The sequence below is a fragment of the Eretmochelys imbricata genome, chromosome 5, assembly GCF_965152235.1.
Source record: "Eretmochelys imbricata isolate rEreImb1 chromosome 5, rEreImb1.hap1, whole genome shotgun sequence".
In the NCBI taxonomy this organism is placed as follows: Eukaryota; Metazoa; Chordata; order Testudines; family Cheloniidae; genus Eretmochelys; species Eretmochelys imbricata.
The window spans coordinates 13,482,532-13,495,539 of NC_135576.1; the positions used below are offsets into that span (position 1 = coordinate 13,482,532).

Genomic DNA, 13,008 nt, shown 5'->3' on the forward strand with positions numbered 1-13,008 from the left:
TACCATTTCATCACTGGAAGTCAGTAAATCAAAATCATTAATCTTTTAGATGACACACTCTAGCCTAAACAGAAGATATAGGCTTAATGCAGAAATTATTGGGGAAATACTATGGTCTGTGCTATGCAGGAGGTCAGACTAGACGAACATAATGTTGTCTTCAGGCCTTAAACACTATGTATCTATAACTACAGACTTCATTTACTACGTATTTTGTATTTTCCGTAAGGAAGAAAAGTACAAGGGTTTTCCATTTTGTGGCCATATATTGGGATTAGAACTGGAATGTGGGTTGGTTCCTAACACATTTTTAACATTATTTTTAAGTAAATTGGCATCAAAATACTAAGTTTTCAATAACTGTTCATTTGAAACATTTATGGAAAAAGTTACTTCTCTTGGTAGTTCAAGCTTTAAGAAGTACCTTAATTTTTGGGAACCCATCTTGGGACATCTAATCTGGAGAAGTAATGAGCACCCACAGTTCCAAAAGAAGTCAACTGAAGGTAAGTGTGTCTAGCGCCTCACCTATATTCAAAGTTACACCAGTTTGACTTTACATTGATTTAACAGTTGATTTGGTTAAACCAGTGCAAATCTTCTGTGGACACACTTAGATTTAAATCTGGTTCATGCCAATGTATCTTAACTTGATAAGGAATCAGTGTCGGTATCACATCTTTTTGGTCACAGAACTGTTATGTGTACACAGCTTCTCTTACCAGACTGAGACTGCAGTCAGGAAATACCACCAAGCCCCACCAGTTGCTGCTGTTTTTGAAGGCATGATGCAGTGCACTTCCACTGCATATAGCTAGGCCCATGGACTGAGCATTAATGACACCTGGGTCAACTGTGGGATTTGAACCCAGTCCCTCTGGATCTAAAAAGCATGGCTCACCACTGCTTAAGCAGTGGTTCTCAACCAGGGGTCTGGGGCCCCTGGGGGCCCACAAGCAGGTTTCAGGGGGCCCCAAAGCAGGGCCAGCATTAGACTTTGCTGAAAGCCAAAGCCCCACCATGCGGGATTGAAGCCCAGGGCTCTGAGCCCCACCACCCGGGGCTGAAGCTAAAGCCTGAGCAACTTAGCTTCATGGGGCACCCATGAGGCACCAGGCAATTGCCCTGCTTCCTACCCCCTAACGCAAGTCCTGGCTTTTATATGCGAACAAACAATTGTGGCACAGGTGGGCCATGGAGTTTTTATAGTATGTCTTGGGGGAGGGCTCAGAAAGAAAAAGGTTGAGAACCCCTGAGCTAAAGGACCCATCTCAACGATAGTAGCAAACTCATAATGCTCTTTACATGGTCTGAGCACTAGCGGGAGACAAAGAGCCACACTGTATTCATGGGGGTTACCCTTACATACCGCTAGGGTGACCAGATGTCCCGATTTTATAGGGACAGTCCCCATTTTGGGGTCTTTTTCTTATATAGGCTCCTATTACCCCCCACCCCCGTCCCAATTTTTCACATTTGCTATCTGGTCACCCTACACACAGCCTGTCCTTGCAATGGGTATGAACATGAGACACTCCTCTCTCCCACTGGCCTCTGCCATCTGTTCTTTCCATTCTCTCAAGGAAACGCTGTTAACATAGTAAGGCAGGATGAGTGATCAATGACACTATTTTGCTGTAGTACAAAACAGCCACTATAAACTGAGGGTCTGATTCTCCTCTGACTTCCTCTGACACTAGATTTTCAACAGCGCAGCTCCATTGAGTTTACTGGAGTCACTCCTTACTTAGACTGCTGTGAGCGAGAGGAGAGTGCAACCCTGAATGTGCACACTTCACTCCACAGCTAGAGGATGAAACTCAAGGCCATGCCGACGTCCACCACAAGGTAGGCACCACTCAATCCATAGGGGGTTATGGGGGACACAAGGGGTGTGTGGACCTGGTGCTGGCCTTCTGCACAGGGGTGCGTATCACCCCGAATGAACAGAATACACAGTAAGTCCCTGGGGACTGAAAGAAATTGTTAAAATCCAGATGAACACCCTTCTTTCCCGTGCTGTTCTGTGTCCATTTCCTAAATTAAAGAACCCCAGCTCCGACATCAAACCGCTCACGTTACCATATGGTAATCCTGCGGGGGGAAAAGCTGGCTTCCGTCAGAGAGGGAGATGGCACGTTATGAGCTATGTATGAAATGTCCTGAGTCCCAGAGATCCCCCTGTATCATTTACTGTTTACACAAACAGCCAAGCCAAAAGTCCGAGAAGAGAAAGGATGTGTTATAAACCAGGGGAAATGGGGTGGGGGAAGGGATTATAATAAAACTAAACAGTGCCTACAGGATGAAAGGAAAACCCAATAAGAGTACTGCATTTATAAACCGAGGAACTCCATTAAATAACATTTGAAAAGATTAGAGGGCCATACTGTGATCCCCTTATTCTCACTGAGTAGTACCTCGCTTCTCAAATAGCCTCATTGCTTTCAGCGGGATCCTGTGGGAACAAGGGATTCGCAGCCTGGCTCCTTGGACTGGCTCCTACATAGGCAGCTGGTGAACATATTTCTTGGGGGGCTGAGCCCGCCCGGCACTCACCTCATACTGGCCTGCAGGGCTGGGCCCCGCTCTCTGCTCCAGCCCGTTGCTCTTGCTGCTCGCAGATTAATCGCCTGCCACAATATTACTTGATGTTAGGGTTGCCAGGTGTCTGGTTTTTGACCAGAGCGCCTGGTTGAAAAGGGACGCTGTGGCTCTGGTCAGCACTGCTGACTGGGCCATTAAAAGTCCAGTCGGGAGTGCAGTGGGGCTAAGGCAGGCTCCCTGCCTGCCCTGGCTCCACACAGCTTCCAGAAGCGTCCAGCATATCCCTGCATCCCCTAGGCACAGGGTCAATGAGGAAAGCTCCGCGCACTGCCCCCACCCGAGCACTGACTCCGCAGCTCCCATTGGCCGGGAACTATGGCCAATGGGAGCTGCGGGGCTGGCGCCTGTGGACATGAAGGCGCCTGGCCACCCCTGCCCCTAGCAGCTGAACATGCCGGCTGCTTCTGGGAGCTGCCTGAGGTAAGTGCCTCCTGGCTGGAGTGCACCCCCAACCCCAGGTCAGAACCCCCTCCCACACCCTAACTCCCTCTCAGAGCCTGCACCCCAACCTCCTGCCCCAGTCCTGAGCCCCCTCCCGGAACCCACACCCCTCCCTGCACCCCAACCCCCTGCCCCAGTCATGAGCCCCCTCCTGCACCCAAACTCCCTCCTGGAGCCCGCACCCCAATCCTCTGCCTCAGCCCTCAGCCTGCTCCTGCACTCCGAACCCCACAGCTCCAGTCTGTAGCCCCCTCATGTACCCTAAACCCCTCATTCCCAGCCCCACCCCAGTGCCTGCACCCCCAGCCAGAGTCCTCACCCCCTCCTGGACCCCTACCCCAGCCTGGAGCTCTCTCCCGCACTCTGAACTCCTCATTTCTGGCCTCACCACGGAGCCTGCACCCCTCCCACATCCCAACCCCCCCTGCCCCAGCCCAGTGAAAACCCCAGGGAAGGGGCAGGGCAAGGGTGTTCGGTTTTGTCGATTAGACATTTGCCAGCCCTATTCAGCAGGCAGGCATGCAGGCGGGGCCCTCCCCCAGCAACATCCTGCCCCACCCTGTCCCCTTCCTGACCCCTGGTGCTGCCAGACATGGGGCCTCAGGAGCTTTCACTTCCCCAGACTCACCTCCCCGCTCCATCACCTCAGGATTCCCCCTCATTTCCCTCAAGACAGCCCTTTCCCCACTTCCATCACCTCAGGGTCTCCACTTCCCATTCCCAGGAGGCGCCATTCAGGAGCCAGCACCCCCTGCCAGGATTGATTCTAGCTTTACCTGCTTTACCTGTTCCCACATGATGCCTCAACCTGCTCCCTCCCTGGTGCCACCAGACAGAAATAGATCTGGGGGTCTGAGACCCCTTTAGCCGTGGCCCCCAGGCTATGAAAAGGGCCAGACTGAGATCATAGAATCATAGAATATCAGGGCTGGAAGGGACCCCTGAAGGTCATCTAGTCCAACCCCCTGCTCGAAGCAGGACCAATTCCCAGTTAAATCATCCCAGCCAGGGCTTTGTCAAGCCTGACCTTAAAAACTTCCAAGGAAGGAGATTCCACCACCTCCCTAGGCAACGCATTCCAGTGTTTCACCACCCTCTTAGTGAAAAAGTTTTTCCTAATATCCAATCTAAACCTCCCCCACTGCAACTTGAGGCCATTACTCCTCGTTCTGTCATCTGCTACCATTGAGAACAGCCTAGAGCCATCCTCTTTGGAACCCCCTTTCAGGTAGTTGAAAGCAGCTATCAAATCCCCCCTCATTCTTCTCTTCTGCAGGCTAAACAATCCCAGCTCCCTCAGCCTCTCCTCATAAGTCATGTGTTCTAGACCCCTAATCATTTTTGTTGCCCTTCGCTGGACTCTCTCCAATTTAGCCACATCCTTCTTGTAGTGTGGGGCCCAAAACTGGACACAGTACTCCAGATGAGGCCTCACCAATGTCGAATAGAGGGGGACGATCACGTCCCTCGATCTGCTCGCTATGCCCCTACTTATACATCCCAAAATGCCATTGGCCTTCTTGGCAACAAGGGCACACTGCTGACTCATATCCAGCTTCTCGTCCACTGTCACCCCTAGGTCCTTTTCCGCAGAACTGCTGCCTAGCCATTCGGTCCCTAGTCTGTAGCGGTGCATTGGATTCTTCCGTCCTAAGTGCAGGACCCTGCACTTATCCTTATTGAACCTCATCAGATTTCTTTTGGCCCAATCCTCCAATTTGTCTAGGTCCTTCTGTATCCTATCCCTCCCCTCCAGCGTATCTACCACTCCTCCCAGTTTAGTATCGTCCGCAAATTTGCTGAGAGTGCAATCCACACCATCCTCCAGATCATTTATGAAGATATTGAACAAAACCGGCCCCAGGACTGACCCCTGGGGCACTCCACTTGACACCGGCTGCCAACTAGACATGGAGCCATTGATCACTACCCGTTGAGCCCGACAATCTAGCCAGCTTTCTACCCACCCTATAGTGCATTCATCCAGCCCATACTTCCTTAACTTGCTGACAAGAATACTGTGGGAGACCGTGTCAAAAGCTTTGCTAAAGTCAAGAAACAATACATCCACTGCTTTCCCTTCATCCACAGAACCAGTAATCTCATGATAAAAGGCGATTAGATTAGTCAGGCATGACCTTCCCTTGGTGAATCCATGCTGGCTGTTCCTGATCACTTTCCTCTCATGCAAGTACTTCAAGATTGATTCTTTGAGGACCTGCTCCATGATTTTTCCAGGGACTGAGGTGAGGCTAACTGGCCTGTAGTAGATGCCTGTAGATGCCTAGAGACTGAAGTCCTCTGCTTAGCTACACAACGTGTACATCACAGCAAGGCAGCTCAAGCTTCCCCATGCTATCCTGACAGGGTGCTTCAGTGCTGAACCTGGAGGGACCACCTGTAAAAGGGCGAAGGTGGCTCAGTCTCCATGCCAGCCCCACCATTAGTCTTTCTGGTGAGACTGCCAGAAAAGGGTGCGAACTGTGATTTAGCTGTTGATGCAGTAGGAACTGATCTAAAACAGCTCGTCTCAAGCAAGCCATGGAACAACCATCACATGGACTATCGGCCTGATCTGGATTTGAACCATCAACCCAGAGGTGAAGCTCTCTAGCTTTGGGATATCCAGTCTCCAGAGCCAAGCTGTCACCACTTTAAAGAATCACTGAAATGGTATCTATTAAACACGTATTAAAATCCTGTTTGCCTCTCTTTCTCCCCTGTAGCATTTGCTCTATTTATTTGCTTTTAAGAGAGGCAGTTTGCTGAAACGCAGGTAGGCCTCTTCCTTCAGAACTGCAGCGTGTGGTACTTTCCCAGGAGAGGCACTGTACCTTCACCCACTCGCTATATTATAAGTACAAGTTCTGCCTATTAACTCCCACTCTGAATTATGCAATTCCTTGCAACTGACGAGGCACTAGGCTTTTAAGTAGTATAATTAGCACAAATAGGTAACATGACAGAAATCTGTCCTCTCTGTTCTCTTCATTAGTCTAAACTTGACAGACCTCTAAGAAATGGCAGCAGGGTACATTTTATTTTGTTTTAAACTATTGATTACCCAGGTGCACATTCTCACTGTCAGACACTCAACAGCATCCCCTTTACCCAGTGGGGCTCGATGTTCTACCTTCCCAAGAACAATGATCATTCTTCCATTACTTCAAAGAAGTTTTACAATGCGTGCCCAGAATATCACCTCTCTCTACTTTATCTTCCCCTCCCCCCCAATCTCTGGAAACCTGAGTAATTTATGTCTCTCAGCCCCAAGACCACCAATTAACTGAAAATACACACTGATGCAAAAAATATACACACTGAAACAAAAATACATGAATCTTCACATAAGTCCAAAATGGATCAAACTATATCAAAATATACAGTACACGTACAGGAGCTGTAACATGCCCAAAGATGCAAACACACTGGGTTAGATTTTCTCATAGTGGTACCCTATACACTTTGTTTACATACTACTCTATGTACATTCAGGTCACTTTTGGTTATCTAATATTTGATGGCTCTTTCTAGCATCAAATCGCAGGTCTTAAGACCACACCTACAGCTGCAACTGCAGGAAGAGGATTCTTTCCTTATGACTCTCAGTAGTGAAAAGAAATGTGATTTGCACTGTGGCCTTCCAGTGCTGACTAGCTTAGGCTTTCTTCCTCTCTAACCTTCATTTCTCCTTCATGCTTTTGTTTATAGCTGTGCAGCTTTTGAGTTCACTACTGAGAGGAGGAATTGGCACCATGCTCGTACATTGGCTAGTGTAACTCTGAGCTCTTCGATCAACTGCTGTCAAGTTACCTCTTCTCCCTGACCTCCAAGATCTCCTTGCTCATGCTCCATTACTTATGTCTGCAACCTCAGTCCTGCCCTAGGGGGACTCTACAATTGGGGCATCGGTTCATTAGATATATTGTGCTGATTTTTAAAATATAGTTAAGTGTCATTATCAGATGTGGGTCTTTAAATGAGAGCTTTCTCTCCTACTGGCTTCTGTATCTAAGTCATCATGCTCAGTTTGTGATGACCGAGAGTCATACTTCCACAGCAAGGGATCCTGATGCCATATGGACAGGGTTATGAGCTCACTGTAGGAAGAACAAGCTTTTCTCCAAAACCAAACACCTTCCGGTGGCTAAGAAAATGAGAAGTAAAGGGCCAGGTCCTGCAGGCTTTTATGAAATTCTAAATAAGGGAAAAGCCCTTTTGACTTCAGTGGAGGATCTGAGTGAGGGCCAAATCTCTCTTGCCTTACTCATATGAATAATTCAATGTGAATACGAGAATAAGGCTAGCAAGGTTTGGCCATTAACAGAGATTTCAGGATTTGGCCCAAATAAATTGATGAATGTATTATCTCCTTTTAAATTCTGACCTCAAATTTGTTAGCCACACAGTAACACTTACCTCGCATTTTACATCTTCCAAAGGCTGTCCAAATATAACCTAATCCTCACCATATCCCTGAAAGGTAGGTAGGTAATTTCCCAATTTTACAGATGAGGAAGCTAATGCAGAGGTTAAATGACTGGCGTGGCAGAGCCAGAATGAGAACCCAGGAGTTCTGGTTCTGCTCTCACTCTATACCAGTGGATCCCTGTTAACTAGAATGAGATTGCACCAACAACACTGAGTGCATGATTCCAGCCACTGACATTAAATGAAATAACCTTTCACATGGTATCTGTGAAAAAGAACACCTGAAAACATATCATTGCCAAATGGAATTCCTGCTTTCATAGCAGCTCAGAACTGGCAAGGGAGTGGGAACAGTACAGCATGTGGATCAATTTACACTCCTCTAGGGGCACGGGACAAAAAAGTCACATTGCTTTGTATGCTGTTTCTGCAGTCTGATAAACTATCCGTGGTAGCTATGTTTCAGAGTAGCAGCCGTGTTAGTCTGTATTCGCAAAAAGAAAAGGAGTACTTGTGGCACCTTAGAGACTAACAAATTTATTTGAGCGTAAGCTTTCGTGAGCTACAGCTCACTTCATTGGTGGTAGATAGATATTGGGAAGGGAAGGGTCTTTAAAGTGAAGGCGTGACTTGGGGGGGGGGGAGGTTGTAATAACTGGGCCTGCAAAGTTATCCTAATTGTAAGATCAAGGGTAAGGAGGGAGTAAAAGTTCATTCAATGTCATAAAATCCTATAACAATAATAATTAATGGGAGAAGGTGGGAAAGGGAGACAGAAAGACTAAATTAGTCTAAACAAAAAAGGCCTAGTCAGTTAATTTAAAGACTGTGTTAACAGCATGCTTGGTAAATAAGAAAAGTGGCGGACTGAAAAAATCAATAGACCAAAATTGGTGTGTGGAAAATTAGCCCAAACTGGTAAAGAGAATAATAAGAGGAAAGACTACTCCACCCACCACTCCCTTTTGGGTTCCTTAAAAGAAAACCTCATGGGGAAAAATTAAGCAGCAGCAGCTGTCGGCCAAAAATGCTGGTGACTAAAAGAAAAGCAGGAAGGTGCAAGCTTCACCATCGTGGCTGCTACTCGCGTCTCCTGAAACCCTAGAGTCCACCACAACGCCACTGGCCCTTCTTTGTCCTGGGCCTGAGCAATGCCCTGACCAGTCCCAGTCAGTCAAAGGGACCCCAATGACATCGCCACCTTCACTGGCTCTGGAAAAATCCCAGATGCGAAACTGGGTGTGTGTCCTTATCCTTCCTTCCCTTATTTCTTTGCTTTCCTATCCTTCGCCTTTTGCCTTCTCTCTAATAAGAGTCTGGCCTAGCAGGCCAAGCCTGTCTATTTTGCAACACTGCTGTAGGCCTGTACTCAGAAAGGCAGTAAAAAACAATGCCCCACACAGCCTACTGCTGGTGAACCTTTGCTGGGTCTCGGAGTGGCTAATAAAACCATGTGCCAGGCCTGTGTTTTAAGCAGTGTTTTTGCAGCCATGTTGGTCCCAGGTCCCGGTGGGTGAGGTGATAGCTTTTATTAGACCAACTTCTGTTGGTGAGAGAGAAGCTTTCAAGCTACACAGGGTATGTCCACACTGCAATTAGTCACCTCTAGCTGGCCCGTGCCAGCTGACTCAGGCTGATGGGGCTCAGGCTAAGGGGCTGTCCAATTGTGGTGTGTGACGAGGTTCAACTCACCACTGTGGCGCCTCCTGCTGGCTGTCCTGGGGATTCACTCTGTACATCAGTGTGTCCTCTACTGGTGATGTCTCCGCACCGTCACTTCTGCTCCTGGGACCCACATTACTCCCAAGACTGCAGCATCCTCTTCATGACACAGCCCTCCAGCTGTGCCACACTCCATGTTCCCCCCACCCGTGGGACAGTATCGCAGTCCCAGTCCAGCCACTTCCTCAGTGGCAAGTGGCGGGGGGGGGGGGGAGAGACCCAGGCCTGCCCACTACTCTGGGTCCCAGCTCAGGGACCCTGTGACTGGCTGCCACTTGCTGTGTCACCTCCGACTCGTCTGTAGATCTCCCAGGGCCACTTCCCCACGGCCCCAGCACCCTCTTTGCCCTTGCCTCAGGCCCTCAGCCTGCAGATCTCTGCAGCCTGCCAGGAGCTGCCTTTAGCTCCCTGAGTCTCTACCTGCAGCACCGCTCTGCCCAGGGTGCTGGCTGCCCTCCGCCTGCCAGGCAGCCAGTCCTCCTCAAGCTCCAGGGAGTGATTGAAGCTGCTCTGCTCTTATATGGGCCAGCCCAGCCCTGATTGCCTGCTCATCGCAGCCTCTTTCTGATTGGCTGCCTCCTGTGCAGCCTCCCAAGGGCTCTATTAACCCCTTATGAGTCAGTGTGGGGCAGATGCCCCACCACATGATGTAGACGGTCAGGCTTGGGCTCTAGCCCGAGCACTGGGACACTCCCACCTTGCAGCGTTCAACTGGTCATAGAACTGGTCCTTGATATCAGAAGACAAGGTGAGTGCTGGGGCATACACACTCACAAGGTTGGCTGGGCCTTCAGATGTGAACAAACATAGTGCCAAAGTTCTCTCTGATCCATTCATAGGTGGCTCAATCATCCCCAGAAGTGAGTTCTTGATGGCAAATCCCACTTCGTGCCCTTGCATTTCTTCTGCGCTTTTCCCTTGCCAGAAAAATGTGTAGTCATTTTCTCTGAGAGAGCCACGTGATGCTAGCCGGGTTTCTTGGAGGGATGGGATATCCACATTGAGTTGTTTCAGCTTGTCATTGATCATGGCAGTTTTACGTGCATCTTTGATCTGCTGAAGGTCCTTAGATAATCCAGTTGTCACGGTGTGAATGTTCCAGCACCCTATCTTTAAGGATGTTTTCTTTCTTTTACTGGATTTGCCTGGTGTGTTGGTTACAATCCACTTGTCGTGTTATAAAACTAAGCTCCAAGCACCCACTGAAGCAGGCAAACTGTGGCGGGACTACACCCTATTGTCTGGGGGCTGCCCAGTTTTATGGCAGGCGATAGTGCTGTAAGGGGACTGTTGCCCCCTTACTAACATTCAGTGGGGGTGTTTTGGTTTTCTAGCTCCCAGTACTAAAAAGGCGGAAGGGTCGATGGGGAATCAGAACCCTGAGACTGACAGCCCCCAGGAACAATGGGGAGAGGCCAATGCTCCAGGTCAGCCTGAATGACAGGACGAGCAGGCTAATCAGGGAGTCAGGAGGCCAGGGAGGTCCCGTCCTCCTCCATGTGAGCTGGATTTGCCTGGGTCAGACAGGCAGGGTGGGGCTGAGCTAAAGAGAAAGCAGGGGCCCAAGCTAAGCTGGGGAGCAGAGCTGTGCCAGATCCAGAGAGAGCAGACCCTGTCCTGGGAGCAGAGCTGCAGCCCCAAAGCCAGAGGCACAGCCCAGAGAGAGCAGACTGGCCCTGGGAGCAGAGCTGCAGCAACCAGAGCCAGAGGGGCCAGAAAAGCAGCCCAGGAAGCAGATCAGTGCTGGGAGCAGAGTCACAGAAGCAGCCTGCAGAGCAGACCTGTCCTGGGAGCAGAGCTGTAGCAACCAGAGGCAGAGGGGCCAGAGAAGCAGCCCAGGGAGCTAGAGGCAGAGCAGCAGCAGCAGCAGTGCAGAGACAGAGCGGTGGAGCTGGGGCTGGAGCAGTCTAGAGCTGGGTGCAGTGAGCAGCTGGGGAGACCGAGGGGGACCCTGGGCAGCAGGCCCAGCACAGGGAGACGCCTCAGCCAAGGGGCTCTGCAGGCCAGGCTTGGATCGTAACCCCGACAGGACGGGGGTGACACTGGGAAGAAGGGTCCTACCACTTAGAGCCTGAGAGCATGTGGCCACCACCAGAGCAAGTGTCCAACCCACAGCATCCCTGCAGCACAGCCAGGGCCTGAGCAGGAGGCCTGGGACTAACAAGGAACAGACTGTGAACTGCCCTGACATTCCAGAGACACTGTTTGCGATGTTCCCTGCCACAGAGCGGGGTGATGTATTTCCTTTAACCGCTCCCATTCTTCCTTATTCTTTTTAAATTTAATTGTTGATTAAATAACTTGCATTTGCTTTAACTTGTATGTAATGGTCAGAGAAGTGCCCAGTGCAGAGAGAGTACCCCGGAGTGGGGACACCCTAGCCCCTGTCCTAGGTGACCACAGCAGAGTTGGGGGTTGAGCCCCCCAGGAATCCTGGGCCCAGCCTTGTTGGGGTTACGAGGACTCTGCCAGACAGGAGAGTGGAAGGGGAGTGCTCAAGGGCAGGGAGGCCACTGGGTAAAGGAAGTGGGAGCGAGGACTCGGATCCTTTCGCTAGCCCACTTCACCGGGGTAGTGCAGAAACCAGGAAAGTTCCCCACAAGAGCGGGACTATTCCCCCACTTACAGCTGTCCAGTGAGATTCGCTGATCTCTTCCACCGTCGGAGGCAGCCCCTGGCACTCAACTCTACACCAATCGAGTAAGAGCTTAGAACCAGTGATTGCTGCCTCCCGTGTTGTGTCGATGTTCGAGGTGAAGCTGGAGTACCTCTCCAGGGCACAAGCCTGGGCAAATGATATGGAGGCCCTGAGTTGCTCATGCATCAGGACCCCACTCTTAGCATCACCAGTAAAATCCATAGGAGAGGAAGAACCAATATATCTGGTACCCGACCCGCTGAAGATACTAAAATGTTAGCACCTGACCGCCTCTGGGGCTCCACTCCAAATATTCTAAGTTTACTCTCATCGTCTTCCATTCTCCTGAATTCACCCACAAGGCACTGGGGCTTTTTTGTCAGGGGTTGGTCCCTTAGCCTTACACCCTTCCGGGCTACCCACAAGACAGTGGGTTTGATGAGCCACAGAGAATACCATCTACTCTGGTAAGCAGGCATAGCCTGACCTGACAGAGTAAGTAATAATAGCACTAATAAAAATTAAAGGCAGTGGCAACAGTAAGGGCTACGGATGGGTGAACGTGTTTGGAAAGAAGAGCACTGACAGACTATGACACTGGAAAGATTTTGGGGTAATGGTAGATAGCCAACTTAACATAAGCTCCCAAGGTGCTACTGTAGCTAAGAGGCTGAGCACTATTCTCAAGTGTATACACAGGGGAACAGGGACACTGGAACAATTTTTATAGTAGGAGTGCTGAGAGCCACTGAACCAAACTGTAAACCCTGTATGTAATGGATACCTCTTCAATCCAGGGGGAACGGGGGAGATGGGGGCAACACCACCAGCACCCTTAGTCCCAGCACCCATGCGGAGGAATATCAACTGGAGTAGGGAGATCATGTTACCTCTATATGGCTTTGGGGAGACCATTACTGGAATACTGTATCCAGTTCGGGCGGGGGGTCCACTCTTCAAAAAGGATACTGGAAAATTGGAAACGGTTCAGAAAAGTGCTACAAGAATGAGTCAAGGATTGGAAGAGACATACCTTATAAGATTGAGCTTCTTAAGTCTCACACGTTTCATTTACCCAAGAGGAGGTTAAGAGGTGATTTCATCCTGGTCTACATGTACGTACATGGGGAAGAGATTTTTGATGGCATATGGCTCTTTACATAGGCGCC

The 13,008-nt window shown here is 49.8% G+C and overlaps 1 protein-coding gene across 3 annotated transcripts in view; it reads right to left on the reverse strand.

Moving 5' to 3' along the window:
* The window catches only part of ST8SIA5 (ST8 alpha-N-acetyl-neuraminide alpha-2,8-sialyltransferase 5), a 68,585-nt gene that overhangs the window by 23,572 nt on the left and 32,005 nt on the right, over positions 1–13,008 (reverse strand). The window lies entirely within an intron of this gene.